The 21,408-nt window shown below is 38.6% G+C and overlaps 1 long non-coding RNA gene across 1 annotated transcript in view; it reads right to left on the bottom strand.

Moving 5' to 3' along the window:
- LOC147311764 (uncharacterized) overlaps window positions 1–21,408 on the bottom strand; it is a 64,582-nt gene that overhangs the window by 38,805 nt on the left and 4,369 nt on the right. Inside the window, exon 3 of the long non-coding RNA XR_015125372.1 lies at window positions 14,564–14,667. This is a non-coding gene — a long non-coding RNA (uncharacterized LOC147311764). The remainder of the gene's footprint in view (window positions 1–14,563; window positions 14,668–21,408) is intronic.

Here is a 21,408-nt window from a genome sequence, read left to right as displayed (position 1 = left end):
CAATGATCACATCAAGGGTGGCTCAGCACCCCACAGTGTTATTGCCATCACCTGGCCAACAACACTCACAAGTGATCCAACAAAATAGCCATATTCCCCACAACACTAAAGGTCACAGCACAAAACACTCACCTCACAAGGATCTCATTAGCATCCATCCACACTGACATATGCACACACAGGGTGTGCACACAATGCCAACTTAAAAACAGCCTACCTGCCTCAGCTACAGACCATAATCATGAATGGTCTCAAACCTCCTACCAAGTTTGGTGCCACTGATTCACTATGTGCAACTCCCAGCCTAAAACACTAAAAACAACAAAACCCTTACTTTCCCTACCCTAGTCTTCAGTGGTGTACCAGGCTCGAGGCAACTTTAAACGCGAACTCGAGAGCAGGCAGCAGACCAGAGATACAGTCTCCTACCAAACTCTGAAGCGTACCCCCACCCAGGATAGCCACCAAACACAATAAACTAAAACAATAAAGCAAAACAACAAACAAGTGCTTCGATGGAAGGGCAGCACAGTCACCCAGCTGAAACACACTTACTAAAGGGAGTTTGCACAATTACACTGAACACTAGTGATGGCCCGCTTGAAGCTGACGCTCCGGAGCGTGTGTCGAAAAAAACAACACACTGGTTCAGAAGCACTGTGTCGAGGCTTGCTTCGTTTGGCAAAAGTCACGTGACCAGTGACGTCCGAAGCTTCATTACGCACGTAACTGCTTCGGTACCTGATTCAAACAGATATAAGGAAGTGAATCATCCACGGGATTCGTGGAGTGTGTTGATGGTGACAGATAGCGACGAGGTGATCATTCCACTGACAGATATGGAGCCAGCGAGGAAGAGAGGACGTTCTGGCGTGTGGGAATATTTTGAGTTGATTTTGCTCAATTCATTTTATCTGCCGAAGTGAAAAACTTGAAATGTCCAAAATCATGTTTTCATAATGTAAATATCATTACAGCATATGACTTTAGGAACACTTCCATGTGAATTAAAGCTGATGAAGACTACAAAAATGTATTTGACACTATACGTACATGACATTGCTACACAGTTTAGAAAATCATTTTGTTTATTGTTTTTAGGTGATAGTCTGCAGGACCCAGGAATACCTGCATATCTACCAACTTGCAGTGTAGTTCCTGCACTCCACAGCCTCTTCTGTTCCATGAAAGTGGATTTTCTCCAGGGCAGGAGAAACTATTTCTAAGAAAAGAAACAGACTCAGCCAGCGCACAGTAACACTAATCCTCTTGTTAACTGTAAATAACAAAAGGGCTACCTTACATTGATCATGTTTTTACTTTGCAAGTTCTTGATTAGGGGTGGGTTTTGATTATCGCCTTTCTGATTACAATCCATGCTAAATTGAATAAAGTGATATTGATTCATTAAAATCCCGTGTCGATTTGTAAATTAACGTTATTATGCCTGAAACGCCAGCATCTCAGGTTAAACCTCACAACATGTCGTCAAACACCATGCAGCTAAAACAGTAACTGGGAGCAGGTTTACGGATTCTGCATACAAACGTGAACACAGAGCGCGGACCCGACGCGTCAGAATCAGATTTTGGTGTGTCGGCGGGTCCGCGCTGTGTTTGCCTCTTTTTTTTCGCTGGCTTCTGCAGCTGCAGGTTTCATAACTCTCTGTTTACATCTCTAATTAAGTCTCACATGTGTCAGCTTTCTTTTAATAGATACGAAATTATGGATATATACTGTTAAATGATCAGACTTGTAATATTTCTGACTGAGGCAAAACATTCCAGATTCCAATCAAATTGAATCGGATCCTGTATCGAATCAAAATGATTCTACAAATCAGTGACGATGCAGCCGTACTCAGCTTCCTAAGCATTTTCCCTTTCCAGTTCACAATCAATCCCACCCCTAGGTCAAAAATATGTATAGGACAATTGGCCTAATCTAATATTTTGTATGAACCTGTCCAGCTGTCCAGTGATTAAACGACAAGTAGATGGAGGCAGGACTTCACAGCAGGGGCATACTCCATAATGTGCTGTGCATTATCATATGTATATTATATATATTGCTCACTTATTGTATTTACCAACATCAAGGAGTTATGAGCAAAGAAAGGCCACACCATAGTGCATGTTTAAATAGGGAAAGTTTATTGATAAAAATGTATTACGCAAATACGCATTACATTTTTTTCAGCCCCCCAATCGAGAAAACAAAGCAACGGAACGGTGGCCCAATATCAGAGAGAACTCCACTCTTGAGTGAGCAGTGATAATTGAGCAGTCCGTTTTATTTTGCAGATTCAAGCTGCTCTTCAAAATTTTCACCACCAGATGTCACCGGAGAGGACTGTGTTGAAAAGCTTCGAGTAATGAACCGTTTTTCAATACAAGCTTCAGTGCTTCGGAAAGCTTCATTTGGCCATCACTACTAAAGGGAGTTTGCACAATTACACTGAACACCATCACTCACCCACTTAAAAGCAAAACAAAAGACTGATATTCAGTCTCCACTAAAATGTCCAAAGATCCCGGACGAGAAGAGGTTTCATCCTAAAATGGAAAACCAGGTTGGCTAAAATGGCTGGTGCCACCAAGGCAAAGACTAGTGCACTGCCGGGAAGCTTGCCTCAGGTATGCTTTTATCCACACCTGACTAGGTGTGGCCAATTAGCACCAGCTGAAAACACTGAGACTATTAGAAGCTGCACAGGGACGTAACACCAGGTCCTAATATACCAGTAGATTTAAATTCAGGAGAAGCAATCAGACTAACACACTGTGCATACAATTACTAGAACAAAAAAGGGCTACGCATACAAAAACTATGCAATATTTACATAAAACTATTTCCCGTGCTGTTTACAGCCTCCATTAATATTTACCAACCTCCAAATGCTCAATAAATACGGCTACATTGCCTTTCTGTGGGTTAATTAATTCACAGGTCAACAGCGTGGTGTAAATAGCCCTGTGTCACCTCTATGACCATGTAACTCACTGTACCCCGTCATTATTTAATCTATCTTGTAAGACGAGTGGTGAGGTAGTTGACACTGTCAGCTCACAACAAGAAGGGTCTGAATCCAGCCTGGGGCCTTTCTATGTGAAGTTTGGAGTTTCTCTCTGGGTACTCAGTCTTCCTCAATCAGTCCAGGGTAATTTCAAGTTGTTCGTAGGTAGGAATGGGACTGTGGATGGTTGTGTGTGTCTGTGTTAGCCCTGCAACGGGTTGGTGACCTGTCCTCTAGTCCTGTGACAGCTGGGATGGGCTGCAGTCCCTTTGTTACCGAAATGGATAAATGAAAAAAGAAAAAAAAATGATGGATAGATAAGATGTGCTAATTTTGTGTATCAGTATGGCAGTATCATTTAAAGTGATAATCCCATACAGTGGCAATCACCTTTGAATGCCCCTGAAGAGCTTTGGATATTAACTGAGTTTATTCAAGCTGAGACTGACCGGCAGACCATACTAAACACAGAAGTATTTTGTGGAGGAAAGCAGCCTATTTGAAGGTTCAATAACTGGCAAAAAGGGATGGCTTCAGGTTCACACAGAAATATATTGCAGTTTATGTTTAAAGGAGAATGGAAACCAGTAAGGTCGGCCTGAGAGGCTGCAAGCTTCAAACAAGAAGTTTTCCCAACTGTTCCAGCTTACCTTGATGTTGCACTCTGCGATACACAACAGTCATAAGGAATCCTTGCACTGTTACAATTTCACACATTCTTATTCTTTTGAGGACTCAGAAGAAGGAAATAGTTCCTGGACTGTGAAACTAAAGATTCAGAACATTTTCCTGGCATATGAGTAAAGACAGAGCTGAGCTGGATTGGATTGTGCGTAGGTTGTGGAAAAAAAAAAGTTTCGTGTGTGTGTATGTATATATGTATATATGTATATATATGTATATATTTTGTTAGGTGGGTAGAACGGTGACAATCAGAAGATACCTGATAAATTTAGTATCTTGTGATATCCTGGGTGTAGCCCGCTTCTCTGATCACATTAAGCTTTTGTACACGTTGGTGTACTGCTGTTGATAATGGCAACCTTGGTATAAGATCAAAAGGATGGTATAATAAAAGCAACATCAAACACACACACAGAGCTCATCACATAACTCAGTGAATGGTGGCGTATGATGTGGATGTTTATGCACAGTATAGTCATTTCACCAGTTTTTTTTTTTTTTACTTCTATCAAATCAAAATGTCAGAGCTAGAGTAACAAATTATTCTTTGTATTAAGTAAATTAAATGGACATTATTCAACTAATTTCATCAACACATTTCATATTATGGCATTTCCATTGTCTTCAGGGTATTAAATGTATAAATGTAATGTCATGTAATAAAAATACCTGGCATTCAAAACAAGGATGACATTCATTTCATTAAATATTAAGCAAAATCAATTTTTGGAAAACACTTTTTTTTAAAAAACTTAGTCATTCTCTCTTTGTTTTAGGCACAGCTTGAGAGGGGGGGTCTAATGCAGATACACCTCCAAGAATTCGTTCCATATTGACATGATGGCGTTGCACAGTTGCTGCGTATTTGTTGGCTGAACTGCTGTGCTTCAAATCTCTTGTTCCACCACATCCCAGAGGTCCTCTAGTTCACTGAGGACCTGTGCTTTCATGTTGTTCAATACCAAATTCAGACTCTACCTTCTGAATGCCCCAGCAGAAATCAAGATACATCAGACCAGACAGCATTTTCTGTCTAATCTTCTAGTCCATGTTTGGCAAGCCTTCGCAAATTGTCGCCTCAGTTTCCTGTTTTTAGTCGACAGAAGTGACATGCAGTGTGGTCTTCTGTTGCTGTAACACACCTGCTTTAAGGTTTGATGCAGTGTGTATTCAGAAATGCTTAATTTTAACGTCATCAGGTTATCTTGACCATGTCTACAAGCCTAAATGCATTGAGTTGCTGCCATGTGAATGGCTAATTGGATAATGAAGGTGCAGTAGTTGGTGAGTGTATTACTACTTAAGCACTCATGATTATCTGTTAGCTTGCAGTCAATTTTACGTACTGTACATTGTGGCTTATAGTTCATTGCTCAGATTAAACTGTTACCCAAAAGTTGTAACAGCCACATTATATGCATTTTATAGAATTTCTTCACGTTCCTCAATGCGCTGGCTGATTGCCAGTCTAAGTCTTAGATCTGCCTGTCCATGGCTATAGCTTATTTCTCCCACTTATCTATGTTAATCCTCTAAATTACCCTTTCTGTGCTGAAGGTCCTTCCATAAAAGAGAGCGTGAGATCCATGTCCCCCCTTGATGAGCTCTTCTATTTACCTCATCACCCCACTCTAATCTCTGGCTCACTTAAAACATAATCTATAACTTTTGGATTGTCACCTTTTTAGTGAATGGCAATTTTAAAATGAGTTTTGTCATTATGGGAAGGATATATTAACAAAAAATGGGAAATGCAAGCATGCGTCTCTCTGTGATTTACTAGGAAGTTGACCAAGTATAGAGAAAGATGTATATATTCAACAATGAGTAAAGTGATAAAGTTTTGCACAGCACCTCTGCCACCTCTGGTATATAAATGTATTAATGAGTGCATGGCCAGGTGAATGCAGTCCATAAAGTATATTTTATTGATAGATATGCAAGAGTGTGGAGAGATAACGGCTAGCCAGGTTGGTTAGGAGGCAAAGCTTATTTACAGGTAGTACGGTATGTACAGTATGACATTTGTGACTCTTATGAGTATTGTGTTTTAAGATATAATCAACAAGAGCTGTACAGAAGAATGAAAACAAAACAAAAAACAGCCAGCGCTGATGTAAAGGTTTTAAATCGTAACCAGACTTAAAAGGGATGTGATTAAATTGGTGCTTTTATCACAATTTACACCAAACACATTGGATTAATATAATTATTGGGCAGTTGTAAATTGCTCTAACTAATCACAAGTCCTCCATTAGGGTTGTTTGGGTTTTGAATGAAAGAGTTATTCATTGTGTTCCTCATTAAACTGTTAAAATTACAACATAATGTGCTTAGATCTACGCCACACTCCAGCTATCATTTAAAAGGAGTGCTCAGGCGCAGGCTTGTTGTTTATGGTTTTGTGTATTCCACTGAAAGCTAGTCAAGCACAGCTAAAGGTGGGCCCATACTCCATATTTATGAAATTGGCTCTGTGTGAAATTGGTTTTTGCCTAATGGATCCCTGCATGGGTGCTCCGTCTGATACCTCAGCTTCAGCTTATTGGCACCAGAGTCACATTGAGGACACAGAAACAAACTGGAAGAGGGACAAATGAAAATGGACCAAGACCTAAAAAGTTTAAAAATTTTGTAATTTTTGTAAAGAACTTGGACTAGTTTCAGCCTAGCCTTTAATGGTTAACATGAAATGCTTTCATTCTTTCAGTGGATTCATGGACTGTGTAATATTAATGCTTAACCCCAATCTGAGTATAAATCAATAAGCCACTTTATTTTAACTTCAACAACCTCCTCTACATTCTACATTCTTCTCTTTTACACAATCCTGCAGATTAGTCAGATGGTTAATGAGACTGAGGTTGCACAGTGCAGAATAACACTGGAAGTCATGCCATATTATGTGAAATAAGAATGGCACGAATCTCTGGATGAACCAGCACCATCTTCTATAAAACTCAGAGTCATTAGATAAGGCATATACTGTAAGGATTTCAGCATTGTTAAAGTCACTCTACAGATACGGTAAATCAGTGTGCATTACTGTCTGGATCTTGGCCTCTTTAAAAAAACAAAAAACTTTCATTCTTTTAATGTGTTCAACTTCATGTCGTGTCTGTGGTAACAATTGTTGTTTTCCCCAGCAATTTCCTCCAAATCCCTTCACTATGTGACTGGATTGGGGGATGTAAAACCTTCACAGCAAGTTCTTTTTTGTCTGCAGAAAGTGATAAAGGCCAGCTAGAACAGGCACAAAGAAAATCTTTGTAAAATCTGGCAAACGCACTCCTATTGCAGACTGATGTATGCTGTGTTGCATCAACAACTAATACGGGCGAATCTTTGCATCATTAAGTTGATTAACGGTCCAGAAAATATACTGTCAAGTTTGCACTCATATTCTTTATTAAAATGTCAAAAGATTTTTTTTAATATCTCCCCAGTTTTAAAGAAAAAATATAGTTCAGGATGTATTGTGGGTAGTCAACAGTACCAAAAACCTCACAGTAAGGAAAGACCCAGATAACAACACGTATGACCATTTAGTGTAAAACACCAACAATTTCTTTTTTCTTTTTTTTAACATAGGTTCAGAAGATTGAGCACCACTTTCAAGTTCTCTAGAGACCCATATTTGGTTCATATTTGATTAGGTGCTTTAAGATGAGATATTATTCTGTAGTTGGAATTTGACATGTCTGATCAGTTTTCCCACGTGGCACTTTAGGCTTTGGTTTTTGTATTCTATTTTTAACCAGAAAAGTGGTGGAGTTTAAGGGAGGCGTGGAAGGAGCATGCAAAAGAGGAAACGGGGGAGGAGGGGGAGTGGATGGGTGGATGAAGGTTGGCTGGAGCTGTCAGTCTCATCTCTCTCCTGTCTCTCCTCATCCATTCTCACCATGCTGACAGCAGTCTTCCAAGCAGAACACCGCCTGCCTGCAAGGTAATTCATATTCCCTACCTGCACAGCCACCACCACCACTGACACAAGGAAACTGACATGCAGAGATGGGATGGTAGGAGAATAGAAAAGCACTGGGAGGTACGAAGAATAGAGAGATTTGGAGATATACTAAAACACAGATGGAAATCAATGGTCAGAAGCAATATTTTCATATAAGAGGGTAATATGAATGAGAAAATAACAATAGTGATGGCTTTTTTTTTTTTATTTCATCCTTGCATTGCCAATCTGCTCACTGTTTTCTCTGTGCCAAACCTCACCACCATTGTCAACAAATTATCCACAACTCCTTCCTTCCAATTCCCTGAAGGACTGTACAACAACACATATTAAAAACACAGAAAATCATATCTGACCCATCCCATTCTTACTACCTGTTATATCTTTTGTACTCCGCGGGTGTTGCAGAAGTCTGACCTTGAGGGTATTCTGTCCCTTAACTCCAGGATACACCCTTGCATTTATGCAACATTTCCTGAATATCTAGCAGAAGTTTTTTTTTTCTGATACCCAAGTATACCGTATTGAGCCCTATATTGTATAATGCATAATGTTGCTGCAAACACAACTTTGCTGCGATTTGGTGCTTAAATCAACTTTCAATTACTATGGCTGGTTAAAGTAATGAGAACCAAGGGTAAAATAGCATCTGCACCAACAGCAACACCACCAGTTAACTTTGTTTATTTTGTTTTTCGAATTACTGAAAAACTGCCCAGCAGAATAACTTTCTAAGACATTGTTTTTTAAAGTCAGTCAGCATAAGCACCATTTTCCTCTTAGATGACTGAGTAGACTGGCAGTGTATTATTTTGGTGCAACTTTTGTAAATTGCCTTTTGTGAGACAGGCATCTGGCCAGTGGGTGCAATATATCCTCTAAATTCCTCCAATAAGTCAACAACAAAGAAATCATCACAGTCACATTTCTTATTATAGGCAATCTGTGATTTTCTGCTGCCAAAGAAATTATGTTACTGTTCATTTAGGTATCATCCTTATAAGGACTATTTTTAAGTCTTGTTTAGATCTCTAAACAATTAGGGTGATATGAGTTTCTACATTAATGAAAGCCTTAATATGGTACATGTTACATATATGTTATATATACATTATTGCTTCAAGAAACGCAGTGGGATTGTTTTTGTTTGTTTGCTTGTTTGTTTGTTTTTCTGACCAGTGACCAATACCAACGCCCTGCAGCGGTGTTAAAAATGATTTTTTTTTAGTATTCCACAAACAGAATTTGATGGGTTTGATTTTAAAATTTGCTCCCTGACCAATAGCACAAGCAGCTATTATGTACCATTCTCGCACTCTCTGCTCCCCTTGTTCCTCTTGTGTCTCACTGTTCGTCCTTTGCAATTCAGGAGACATCACGTAGAAATCTCAGCCATCGGATGAGGACAGATTGTGGGCCTCTGTAGCGTAGCGTAACTGATAGGTGATTGGATTGAGAATAATTCCCTCTAATGACGAGGCCGGCTCAAGGCTGTTAGCAGTAATGAGAACACGGTACGTGCACCAAACTAGACACCGCTTCGCCTCCCAATGCACCACAGGAAACTACAAAACACACATACACACACACATCGTCAAAATAGAGAGACTTGCATATCCTGACACAAGGACAAGGCTTCAGTGTTGTGTTATAACACTGTTGAGTTGTACTTTACTAAACCTTAGTAGCCAACTGAAAAAAAGCAAACACACTGACCTGATATGTTAAGGCACACAAACTTTCAGAAAAACAAAACGTCACTATGTTTTGGTTTGGTTTGATTAAATATGCTTCAAAAAAGTCTGTCGGGATAAGTGAAGGACATTCACTTCTGCCTATTAGTAGCTGTTTCTCTGCCCTGAAAGTGCCCCATAGTGTTGGCATGAGATTGGCACAGCTCCCCTCTAGTGCCTGGTGCTACTAACTGGCACACACTATTGGTGTGTCACGAACCACCTGCCAGGCACACATGTTACATGTGTGTTGCCAAGAACCATATTTCCGCACCCCTGCCGTACTTATGTGAACGCAGCAGAGCATCCCTCTGTCTACCTATGTCCCTACCCTTCCATTCATACATGCACAAAAAGTACTACACACCTGCAACTCGCCAGCATTATGTGCACACCTACACACAAGGAAACCCACCCAGACACAATCCCAGAAACATCCAAGCAGAGCAGGTCACCTAAAAACCACCGTATGTGCATCAACAGATGTTGTCGCGCAGGTATCCACATATACAAACAAGGATTCGCCCACACACATACATATAAATGCAGTCACAATCACACAAATAACAGCAGGAAGATTGTGCGCTATGGTATTGGGAGCTTAACCAAACGATGCATGTCTATGATTTTAATAATCATAAAACTCGTCTGCTATCCCTTGTGTGAGTCACAACCGAGGAAGTGGCACTTCAGATGCAGTGCATAATGACGGACCGCCAGATGCTCAATGGTATGCCCAGTGGAGCTGATCAGTGTTGAGTGTGATCACAAAACTCCCAGTATACCTGCTATTCTAACCTCCACTGGCAGGAAGACGTCCAGTGGTAGCAGTCAGGCAAGTCGTTCTGTTCTCCAGAGGAGAGCGAGAGCACAAATGCTGATCTCTTCATAATCACTTGAACATTCTACTGATTTGCTTTCAGACAGCAGCATCTCATGTATATACTCTTAAGGCCCTTTCATACTGTACCTGTGAATATTCTGTGCGTTAAAAATATTATTCCGACTCACCTATTGCACTTAATGCAGCCGTTCATACTTACTGCATAATTTCACTGGACAAATTTTTGGCATTTATTTTTTTCAGACCGAACTTGATTTTTTTTTTCTTCAGATTTTTCAGAATCGAATAAACAGATCTGACCAATCACATCGCTGTGCAACAAGCGCACTCGTAGCTCAAATCACACACCTCTACCGAATGTACAATGATATGGAAATGGTAAAATGATACTATTTTGCCTCAGATACTCAGCTAAACACTGCTCTGGCTCACTTGGCTCTCTGAAATGATTTCTCTGCCTCGTCGAGTGTGGTCCCATTTGTCCTAACAACAGTTAAAACTGCCCCACTGACATCCTGAAATATGCACAAAAGCGGTTGTGATTCAGCGTCAACTCCTGGATCAAATCATAATATTCTCCCTGCTGCTGCCTCCTCTGAGAACTGGATGAAGCCAACGTCTCCTTTCTTCCTTTTTCATTTAGGACTATCAGGACCAGCTCATCTTCACTTCATGTCAACTTTATTTATTCTTTTTTTCACAATTTGAGCAACACATCCATTGTGTAACAGCCTTTAAACTGAAAACTTTTGGTTCTCTAAATACATATTTACATGTCAAGGTGTTGTTAGCTATACAAACTAATAGATGAGACTACTTACAAATTCAAAGCCCCCCCAAAAAAACTAACAAACTACTAAACACACGTGTATATACAGTACGTGAATATCAGCTGTCTAACATATCAGTTTCAGTTTTCCTAGTTTTAGTATATAATAGGATAATATGTTATTTTCATAAATTGCCTCCCGAGTATATATACTTAAAATGAATTTAAGGCACAAGCTCTCCATTTTTCCTTCTTCCTTTCACTTTGTGACATTTAAAGTTTTATGTAGTTTATTTCTCACATCTGATTTGACCCACCACGCCAAAACACCAAAGGCTTGAAAGCACCCCTCAAAGAGGGGAAAAAATGTTTAATTTGCCTTACATCCAGCAGGGGGAGGTATTGCAGCTTACCCAGAGTCAATGTTTACCCCCTGGTACAGGAGTTGAGTAACAGTTGTGTAAGATTCACTAGTGACACACCTGGGTACAAGAAAGCATTTTAATAATAATGATAATAAACAAACAAACAAACATAGATGCAGTGGATGGTACCAAATTTAGTCTCGTAACACCCCACTTTAAAAACATTATGTGAACTATCTTAATTTATGCATTGCATGTTAAAGACTGAGAACATTTTTTTTTATTATCTGTGTGTAGTCCATCAATCTGGAACATCCAGGCACACACAGTACCAGTCAAAAGTCTGAACACACCCACCCCTTCATACATACAGTACATGTATAGTTGAGTAAACGGCTTCAGAGAAGCATAGTTAGATGAAGGATTTCAAAGGATGGAGCTTTGTCTATGGAACCATCTGGTGTTGCATAATTATATATAGTATATATCACAGTCAACAGTAACCAAATCATGTAAGATATGTATCAACGGTGTCCAGAAAAAAATAGTATTTAAAAGAGAACAAGGATGATGAGCAGTCTGAAAACATCGGTCTCTGTTGTGCCTCGTTCCAAAAGTCAACTCCGGGTATCCACCACAGATGATTAAATGAATTCACAATTATGAGTGCTCCTCATCATCTACCTACCTGCTGTGACAATGATGAGCCAGAGGATAGTGCTTCTTCCCATAGTCATATTTAGTAAACATATGATAAATGCTTAATGGGAGGCAAACTGTTATAATGTGATCTCTGCTTGTTTGTATCCTAATCCTCACACCTGTATTAAAGCAATTAATAGCCATATTCTGTCATCGGGGTACGATCAGTCATTGCTTCATACAGGAACATAATATATTCTTTGCTTATTGATTTCCAATTCCCTTCTATTGGCCAGGAGACATTTTTTTGTTATGTCAATGAGCACATGGAAAACGTAATGTTGCCTCTGAACACCACCTCACTGGATTTAAAACGATCAAAATTTGATTAAAATGCACACTTTTAGGTTTAAGAGACACTGTTGTGAAAGTAAATATACAGGCTTGACCAAACCACTGGTTACACTCAAAAACAGGAAGGCCAGATTAAACCTTGTTAGAAAACATCTAAAAAGAGGCTGTATAGTTCTGGAAAAAAAAATTTGAACAGAAGACAATAAATAAATTCTGTCAGAATGATGGGAAGAGAAAAGTATGGAGAAGGAGGGAAACGCCTAACATCTGAAACACACCACATGAGCTGGCAAACTTGGTGGAGGCAATGTTATGGCATGGACATATATGGCTATCAGTGAAAACCGCCCGCTAGTGTTTATTGATGATGTGACTGATAATGTCAGCCAAATTCTGCAAAACTGATTGGACAGTGCTTCACAGTGTAGCTGGATAGTGAGCCAAAGCATACTGTAGATGTCCAGTTACTTAAGAACCTCTGAAAAATGAGGGACACTGTATTAAAAAAAAAAAAAAAGCTGTAACTCCTAAACAAATTTAAAGCCTGCACTTCAACCACATTAATAAATAGACCTAAAACTGTATTTAAATCATTTTGCCAAATCATAGCTGTAAAGATCACATGCCAATCATCACGTTGTGTTAAATAAAGCATTTTTTTTTTTTTTTTTTTGCATTTATAACTAAATTCCACATAAGTTAGAGTGAAGTAATTACATGTAGAATGTCCCAAAAGCTTCTGATACCTGAATTATGCTTTACGTTACAGGTCACGCCGTAGATTTCCCACAGAGGTCAAAATTAGGCTTTACAGTCAAACTTCGGTTTGGTGGTGCAGACCAAAAATGTCATCTTGTATTAAGCACAACAGCTCAGGAAGCACTCATGCATATCATTTTGACAATTACAACCCAGTTATTTGAGAATGCAGTTTAGAGAACTTGGTAACTTCATAAATGTTAATATTTGAAATTCTCTTTTCTAGAAACCCAAGACAGCAGTCAAACTCATGTTTATTTTCTTCTGTAAATTAGCAAATCTAAATATAGTTTTAGTTGAACATGTGAAAATATTTTTGTGAGATGTTATGTTCTAAGTTGAAGGCATTGTATACGTTTTTGCTGTTCAAATTTAGATGATGAGGATGTAAACCTGAGGGGGTAGGGCTAAATAAGTATATACTTCTGCCTACTCCTTTTCAAACAACTGTATGGAATGATTTTATGAAACGTTGGTGAATGCATATGTTTGAAATAAAAAGGAACTGAACTGAACTAGAAACAGAGCAGCAAGTAATTTTGTAGACTGATTAAGTCAAAGAAAAGAGCCCAGCAGACTGACCCGTTCCCATTTTTGCCCCAAAGCTGCTTGCTTGTTTGAAATTTGCTTTTCCATGTTGCAGTAAGACTTTATAAGAGGAACAAAAATTAATTTTACTATTTTCTGTATCCACACTTGGAATCCAATTTCACAAATAATAGCTCCGGGCTTTGTTTGATAAGTCTGTCCTCATACAGATGCATGCATTATAAGTTGACAAAAGAGAGGAGAAAACCTACTTCAGAGTCAATCAATAATAACATTTCACAACTTGATGGGATAAAAAGAGCTGTATGGACGTTGCTTGTCAATCAGGCTCCATAGTCTGCTGTTCTCTTCTACAAAGCTGTCAGCTATGACAACTGACAGCAGCAGAACCCTGTCTGGTCCAGTATTTGCTGTAGGTGTGTGTATGCATACTGTCCTGGAAATAAATTCAACAAGTTTAGCTACATGGCTATTATTTTAAGGTAAGCTGAATCCAGCGTTAAGGTTGTTACTCAAAAAAAGTAATCTGTTGCACATTGTTTCTTTTCTTAAAAGTAATGCAGTATGTTGCTTAATTACTCACCAAAGAAAGTAATTAGTTACACTACTTGTTACTTTTTTGTAACTCATTGTCACTCAATTACCAGTTAACAATTTGAACCAATAGGCTACAGTCACACACACTAACACAAATGACTACCCTCATGAGAACACGCATAAAATCTGTGTTTTCGTTTTTACGTTTGAACACAAATCCAACAACACAAAGCAAAGATGAAAACCAGAACAAAGTGGCTTTGAAGTGATGGACACACTGATTCTACTTTAGAAACATGGACAGGTAGAAATGGAGGCTGCAGAGTGACAGCTCATCAGTTTACCTTTTGGAGATCAGGGTCCGGCTGCTGGGCTGTGGTCAGCATTCACTCAGCTTTAAAGTCGCTCTGGGTTCTTGTTCTGCCCTGCATGCAGATAACTGAAAAACCTTTGTAGTGAAAGTAAGAAAATAATTGTAACCCTAATGCAGTCACTCAGTTTAGTACAGTAATGTGTTATTACTGCGTTACTTAAAAATGCAATATGATTATAGTGTCTTTGTAACTCATTACATCCAACATCGGCTGAATTTGTATAGATATTTATGCAAGCATGCTTCATTACTTAATTTATTCAAATACTGTTTTTTGATCATGATTTTATTTACTATCAGTATCTCCGTAGAGATGAATAAGCGGTCCCAAAAGGTTGGAAATATTTTGATCATATATGCATGTTCAGTGAGTCTCAGCCACATATGACACAACCTCTACGTCAACTTTACAAGTATGGTAACTTTTTATGTGGGCGTGTTTTTAATTTGTTTTCATTTCCAATATTTTGTATGCAGTTTTCCAAATCAGCAGCAAAATGCAATAGTACTTTAAAATGTCTGATTAAAAAAAACCAAAAACGAGCTGGGAATATATTCCATGAGAAATTTGGAAAACAATGACCACTTTGAAAATATTGGCACATTAGTAGGCTTAGAGGAAAATCTTTTCACAAAGCTCTTTTGACATGCAAGCAGCCAACAGAAGACAGAAATAAAACCTGGTTTTGTATAAAGCTATGTTAATGAAATCTGAATTGAATTAATTAATTGTGTTAGGAAGGACATTCGGTCTAAAAAAAATCTGCAGCTGAAAGTTGTTTATTAAAGAGAGAGTGCTTACTCATTACTGTGGATGTCCTTAAAAAAAGCAACACAAAAATTCAAATTAACATAAGGTAGCTATGGTGATGAAGATGAGGGACAAGAGGATAAAGTGTGTTCTCATCATTGGAACAAGAGTGATAATGAACATTTTGTTGGTAAACACAAAGTCACATACACATCTGAGCTTCAGGTGCTTCTTTTCTTCTTCAGTCTTCTTTTCTGAAGAGGATATTTATGGTAATTAGCCACTTTTTGCTGCACTTGTTCTCTGAATGCTATAGTAGAATCTCTATTTCACTCTTAACCACCTGTCACTGCTAAGAAGATGAAAAATGGAGGGCGTACTGCAAAACAAGTGTAGATAGCGCGGTTGTACACCCTGCTCCTTTTTTGCTTTCTTAAAAGCGAAATCAAAGTGATTTATTGGCAGATAGGACATTCCTGCTGACGGTTATCTCAAAGATGGGAAAATGATTGGAAAAATGTGGAAAACGCACACGATCTAGTCGTAAGACAGAAGATATTTTCGTTGAAGGGGCATAGGTAGAAAGGCAACAACAAGAGCCATTGCAAGAAAAGCAAATATGCCTCATCCTCTGTTTGAAATGAACCGTTATTAATATTTTAACATGTTAGCTATGCGTGTGACTTTGAAGAAATGAGCAGTCTTTTTCAGTATATGCTAGAGGAAAGAAGGACAGAGATCAGAAGCTATGACAAAAAAGGATGGAGTTAAACAACAGAGTGAAATAATGGCTCAGAATGGAGCTCTCTCTCACACATAAAGAGCTCCGCAGCATTTTGTCAGCACTGAGCATAGGTAGGAGAGCATAGATGTGAAGTGGTTAAAAAGACCCCAAAGAGGAAGAAAAGTAGAGGAAGGTACATCTGCTTGTGCCTCTGTCATTACCCCTTCACTTTGCCTCTGCCAAGCCTATTACTTAATTTCCCTTGTTGTCCTTCACTATGACAAAGGTTCAAGTGAGTTAAAAGCAAGCCTGCAGAAGCTCATTTTATCAGAGAACTGTGATGAAAAAGTCAAATCAAACAATATCAGGCTTGAAATATGGTCACAAATGGTGCTGGTTGTTGGCTGTAATTGAGCAAAAGCTCAAAGGATTCTACTTATAATACATCACACAGTTAGTCACATTTTACATCTCTACATGCCGGAAACCCACTCTTTATATCCGATACTGGCACACACACAGACATATTCTGCAAAGAAACTATTCCTATGCAATCTCACAGATACAGGATTGTGGCCTAAGAGATTTGTGAGCTCATTTGCAGGCACATTATAGCTCTACTCACTCTAACTTGAAAAAAGAAAAAGTCTCAGCCTTCTGACAATTTTTTATTGTGGAAGTGCAAAACTCATTTAGGTGGTTGACACTAGGGTATAGATATCAGAGATACATGTACTTTTGGAGAGGAACTAGTGCGTGGAAGCAAGGTATGTCAGTAAATTGGATGTGCAAGCATTTTTGGTGCAGGGTGTGTAGGGTTAGGGTACACACGGAAAAAATATGCTTTTTTTGCTGTAATGAAATAAAGTGTATGCTTTCTGTAAGAGCAAGAGAGAAAATTCTCTGATAGGATTTTTCTGATGCCGGTCTAAACAGATGCTCAGATTTCAAGTACCCGCAGAGGTTGAAAAATATGCATATCAGCCTTTCCTATTTCAAAATGCTTTCCTTGAAAAATGCAGATTATAAAATACCAGCTGGGAAAAAGCATGAAGCTGACCCTATAGTTAGGTGCTTTGGGTGCAAATGCACCAATCACTATGTCCCCGCTTCAATTCCTCACTGACAAGACCCTTTGCTATTATTTACCTGGTGCCACAGATGCATATTAGGCAAAGTGCTTAGAAAATCTTGTCACTGTTAGTAAAAACCCATTACAGAAGAGTCACAACTGACTCATTTAGGTGCTGTGCAACTTTTTCAGAGGTCCAGAGCACCATCAGGTGAAAAATATCATATCCGCACAGCAAAACAAACAATTTTATCAAATTTTTTTTTTTTTATCATTATTATTATTTTTTACATTTTTAGAAGGAAATAAAATTCTTAAATGCCATCAGTACTTACAAAGTAATACTAAGGGAAGAAACTATGGGAGCTAATATCATGCTCACTGACAAACTCATTTTGACCGAGCTGCAGCACCTTTTTTCACATCTGTCTGAAACTCACCATTTTAGGTCTTTATTATGCAAATGTGTTATGTAGCGACTTAGATAAGTCACGGAAGGAAAGCCTTGACTACAAACGAGGCGATCCGAGCAGTTCAGCTGCAGTGGGAAGTAGTAATTCAGTTTGGTGTGGACTTTGAATTTTGCAGCATGGCAAACATTTTCCATGCACAAAAAAAGCAATACAGTGCAGTAGACAAAAGTACAGGAAAAAAACCAACTGTAATATGAGTATTGTAAGTCTTATTACTTTAACTATAGTGCAGCATGATTTTAATTCATCTGTTAAAAACTGTTTACATCAGGTGATCTGTGTTGTACGTAGGGGAAAACTGAAAGAGTACTCTTTCCCATTAATTTGGCATTGCAGTATTGTAATATTGTTGGCATAGTATAGAAGAGAGAAAAAAGTACCAATATTAAACACATATTGTATCATATAATTTCAGAATTAATTACCTAAATGTTGTTTCAGATAATTTTACAGAATATAGTATAAAACCACTGATACTATTAACAAACTACTTTCAAAATGAATCTTGAATCCAAATTGACATGATGAAAATATTTTTTTTCACTCATTGATACTAGTTAAGGATCCATGATAACCTGCGATTTAGTTCCTGTGTCATCTACAGTTCGACTTGGCTGTCATGCCTGTCAGGCTGGCTGGAGCGGCTGTATGTGTGCAGTGGTTTTGACTAGTGTGTTGTGATGAAGAAAAAAGGGGTGGAAAAGAGTCTCAAAGCAAAATTCTTATTTTTATCAATTGATCTATAATCCCATCTTCAACTTATGGGGCGCCGTTTGTAAAGTGAAACATGCTGAAATTAACGGCAACATTTTTCCACATTTAGCTCAAAACAAGTCCTTTTTTTACAACATTTAGTAAAATATTTGTAACCTTTCATATTTAAAACAGAATTTTAAATGTTAAATATTCAATCTAAATATTATATTTAAATCTAAATGTTAAATGTTAAATCTATATATTATATTTAAATCTAAATGCTAAATCTAAATATTATATTTAAATCTAAATATACATGTTAAATCTAAATGTTAAATCTAAATGTTTAGGCTAACATGCAAATTTATTGCACGGATCAGCGGAAATACCAAAATAAAAGCTTTCCGAAAACCTCCGGTGCAAAAGTGTGCTGGTAGTGGTCAGACACGTTCTCACTCCCTAAGCATAATAATTTTCGCTAAGTGACAAATTGTCAACATGTTATGCTTTCGGGTACCCAACACGTTCCTAAATGACAGCATCGGAAAAAGGAGAGCACATGAGAACCGTTTGGACTCAATCTACACATGTTCGATCATTTTCTAAAAATCGCTTTGGAAAACACTATTTTATGTCATTTAGCTGCTAGTTAAAGTTAGGGATAAGGTTAGGTTTAGGGCTGGAACACATGGCTGGAACGTCTATTATGGCGGGACCGTCATTCCACTGGAATTCAGCCATAACCAGGCGCGGACCATGAGAAAGCACGTCCGGCGATTTAGCTGAAAACATCGGAAGATCCGTTTTGTCGGCCATCCAAAGGTTTAGCAGTAGTGCACTCTTAGCAGCTGCAGTCTCCACTTCACAATCGCTGCAGCACATGTCCAGCAAAATCGCTGGACATGCCCGTAGGTAAGAAGTGAAGCAGCACATGGCTGGGAGAGGTGAGGAGGAGAGCAGACACAATTTTGCACCGGAGGTTTTCGGGAAGCTTTTATTTTGGTATTTCCGTTGATCCGTACAATAAATTTGCATGTTAGCCTAAATATTTAGTTTTCTGTAACATTTAGATTTAACATTTAGATTTAACATTTAGATTTAGCATTTAACATTTAACATTTAGATTTAAATATAATTTTTAGATTTAACATTTAACATTTAGATTTAACATTTAACATTTAGATTTAACATTTGATGAAAAGTTACAAATATTTTACTAAATGTTGTAAAAAATTACTCGAAAACACATGTTTTTGTAAGGTTTTGAGCTAAATGTGGAAAAATGTTGCCGTTAATTTCAGCATGTTTCACTTTACAAACGGCACCCCATATCAACTATGATGGCAAACACGGGCGGCTGAAATGATTTTCTACTCAGAGTAAGTAATTCTACTGCTTCACACTGCTGGAGCCAGCTGGAGTGGTTTCACTGGGATGAAACATAGATGCCTCCTTACACGAACTTTCAGGCATAGCCAACTGAGAGGTTACCATGAGGCAGAACAACATAATGCTCAAAAACATAGCTCATGGAATCACCAGTTCACCATAAGGTGCCAATTCAGTGATGAGCTTTTCTAAGTGTCGTTTATCTTATTCCCAGAAGAACTAACTAGTAACTTTCCACTTAGTAATCATCATACTAAAGGTATTTCTTGGATAAAATCATTGCTTCCTTCTTTGTTTGAACTCTTGAACTGTATTTCACAAAGGATGCATCTATCTATTTTTGGTATATGACTCCAGTAGGCTGAGTCAACGCACTTATAAAAGTTGTCTCGCTAAACATTCACTCACTTCCATCACCACCTCAACAATACCACCTCCCACATAAACCTCCCTGGTTTTTTTTTGGGTCCCAGGAGTGCTGTGCGTGTGATCTCGCATACATCCTTTATTCATGTAGAAGGAGTGTTTTTTGGTGGTCCTGCTTCAGACTGGGACATAATCTCTGCTGCTGGTAAACACCAATTTAATTGGCTCAGCTGGTTGGAAAGAGCTACAGTAAGCTGGGGGAAGATGGCATGTATAAGAAATGAGCAACACAGATGTGTCAGGCAAAAAGCAGCGAGAGGAATGAAGTGGCAGCATAGCAAATGTCTCAAACTAGAGAAAGACTAAGGGAGATGACAATGTGCTGGCGTGAGCTCTCCGTTCCCTCAGGGTGTAGGTACTGTATGCTGAAATGCTCTGAAATGTTAGTGCTGGCCCACTTTGCCTTTCTGAAACGGTGATACAGACAGGCAACCATGTTGAACACTTAACTCAAAGGTGACATATAGGTACATATTAGAGAAATTCCTGGGAGATAAACAAGTAAGCCCTGCATACGTGTGTGTGCGCACAGTGGATGAAGGTAAGCAGTTATCTAGGGCACCAGAACACTCAGATCACTAAAAAAATGTAACATTACTTTTACTGAACATGGGAAAAAAAATCAGATTTGACAGTACAATTTGGACCATTCTCAGTTCTTATAATACAAAAACATCTTTCTTCCTCAGTTTACTATTTTGCTAATTCATTTGAAATATTTCTTAGAGGTGTAAATAGTAAGGGCTGTTGGAAAGATGACTCTACAGGTCCTGTGGCTCACCTGTTTTCCTGTATTTAAGGAACTAATGTTTCTTCTGAGAATTTCTTGGTCCCTTTTTCTAACGCTTCTGCCTTCCTGTTACCAGCGACTGCATTCTGAGGAAAAGGATGGATTATTCACCTGTGCCACTTCCTTCCATCCATGAATCCAGTCCCACGTGCACAGAAAGCATTCCAGGATCAACAGCTCTCACTACCTGCCTATTTGCCTGCCCCCCTAGAACCTGCCAGCCTTTCACCAGCCGCCTCTCCCACTTTCCCAAGTAAGTCAGAACATTTTCTCTGACAGTCTTCCTTACACTTGCACCACTTTCCTCTCTCCTAGTGGACCTATCTAAAGACCACAGCTTAAACAGTCCCCATCACTCTAGTGAACAAATCCTGCCCAGTTTTCCTTTCGAGTTAAATAAAGACTTTAAAACCGCTATCATCGTTTGGGTTTTATCTGCACTTGAGTCCTCCACTGTACAGGGCGGGCCATTTGTATGGATACACCGTAATAAAA

The sequence above is a fragment of the Aulonocara sp. 'chitande type north' Nkhata Bay genome, linkage group LG16, assembly GCF_057382095.1.
Source record: "Aulonocara sp. 'chitande type north' Nkhata Bay isolate Kocher_YH1m ecotype deep benthic linkage group LG16, A_spYH_male_GT1.1, whole genome shotgun sequence".
NCBI lineage: Eukaryota > Metazoa > Chordata > Actinopteri > Cichliformes > Cichlidae > Aulonocara > Aulonocara sp. 'chitande type north' Nkhata Bay.
Note: the sequence above shows the minus strand (reverse complement) of the source record. Positions and strands in the feature narration are given on the sequence as shown.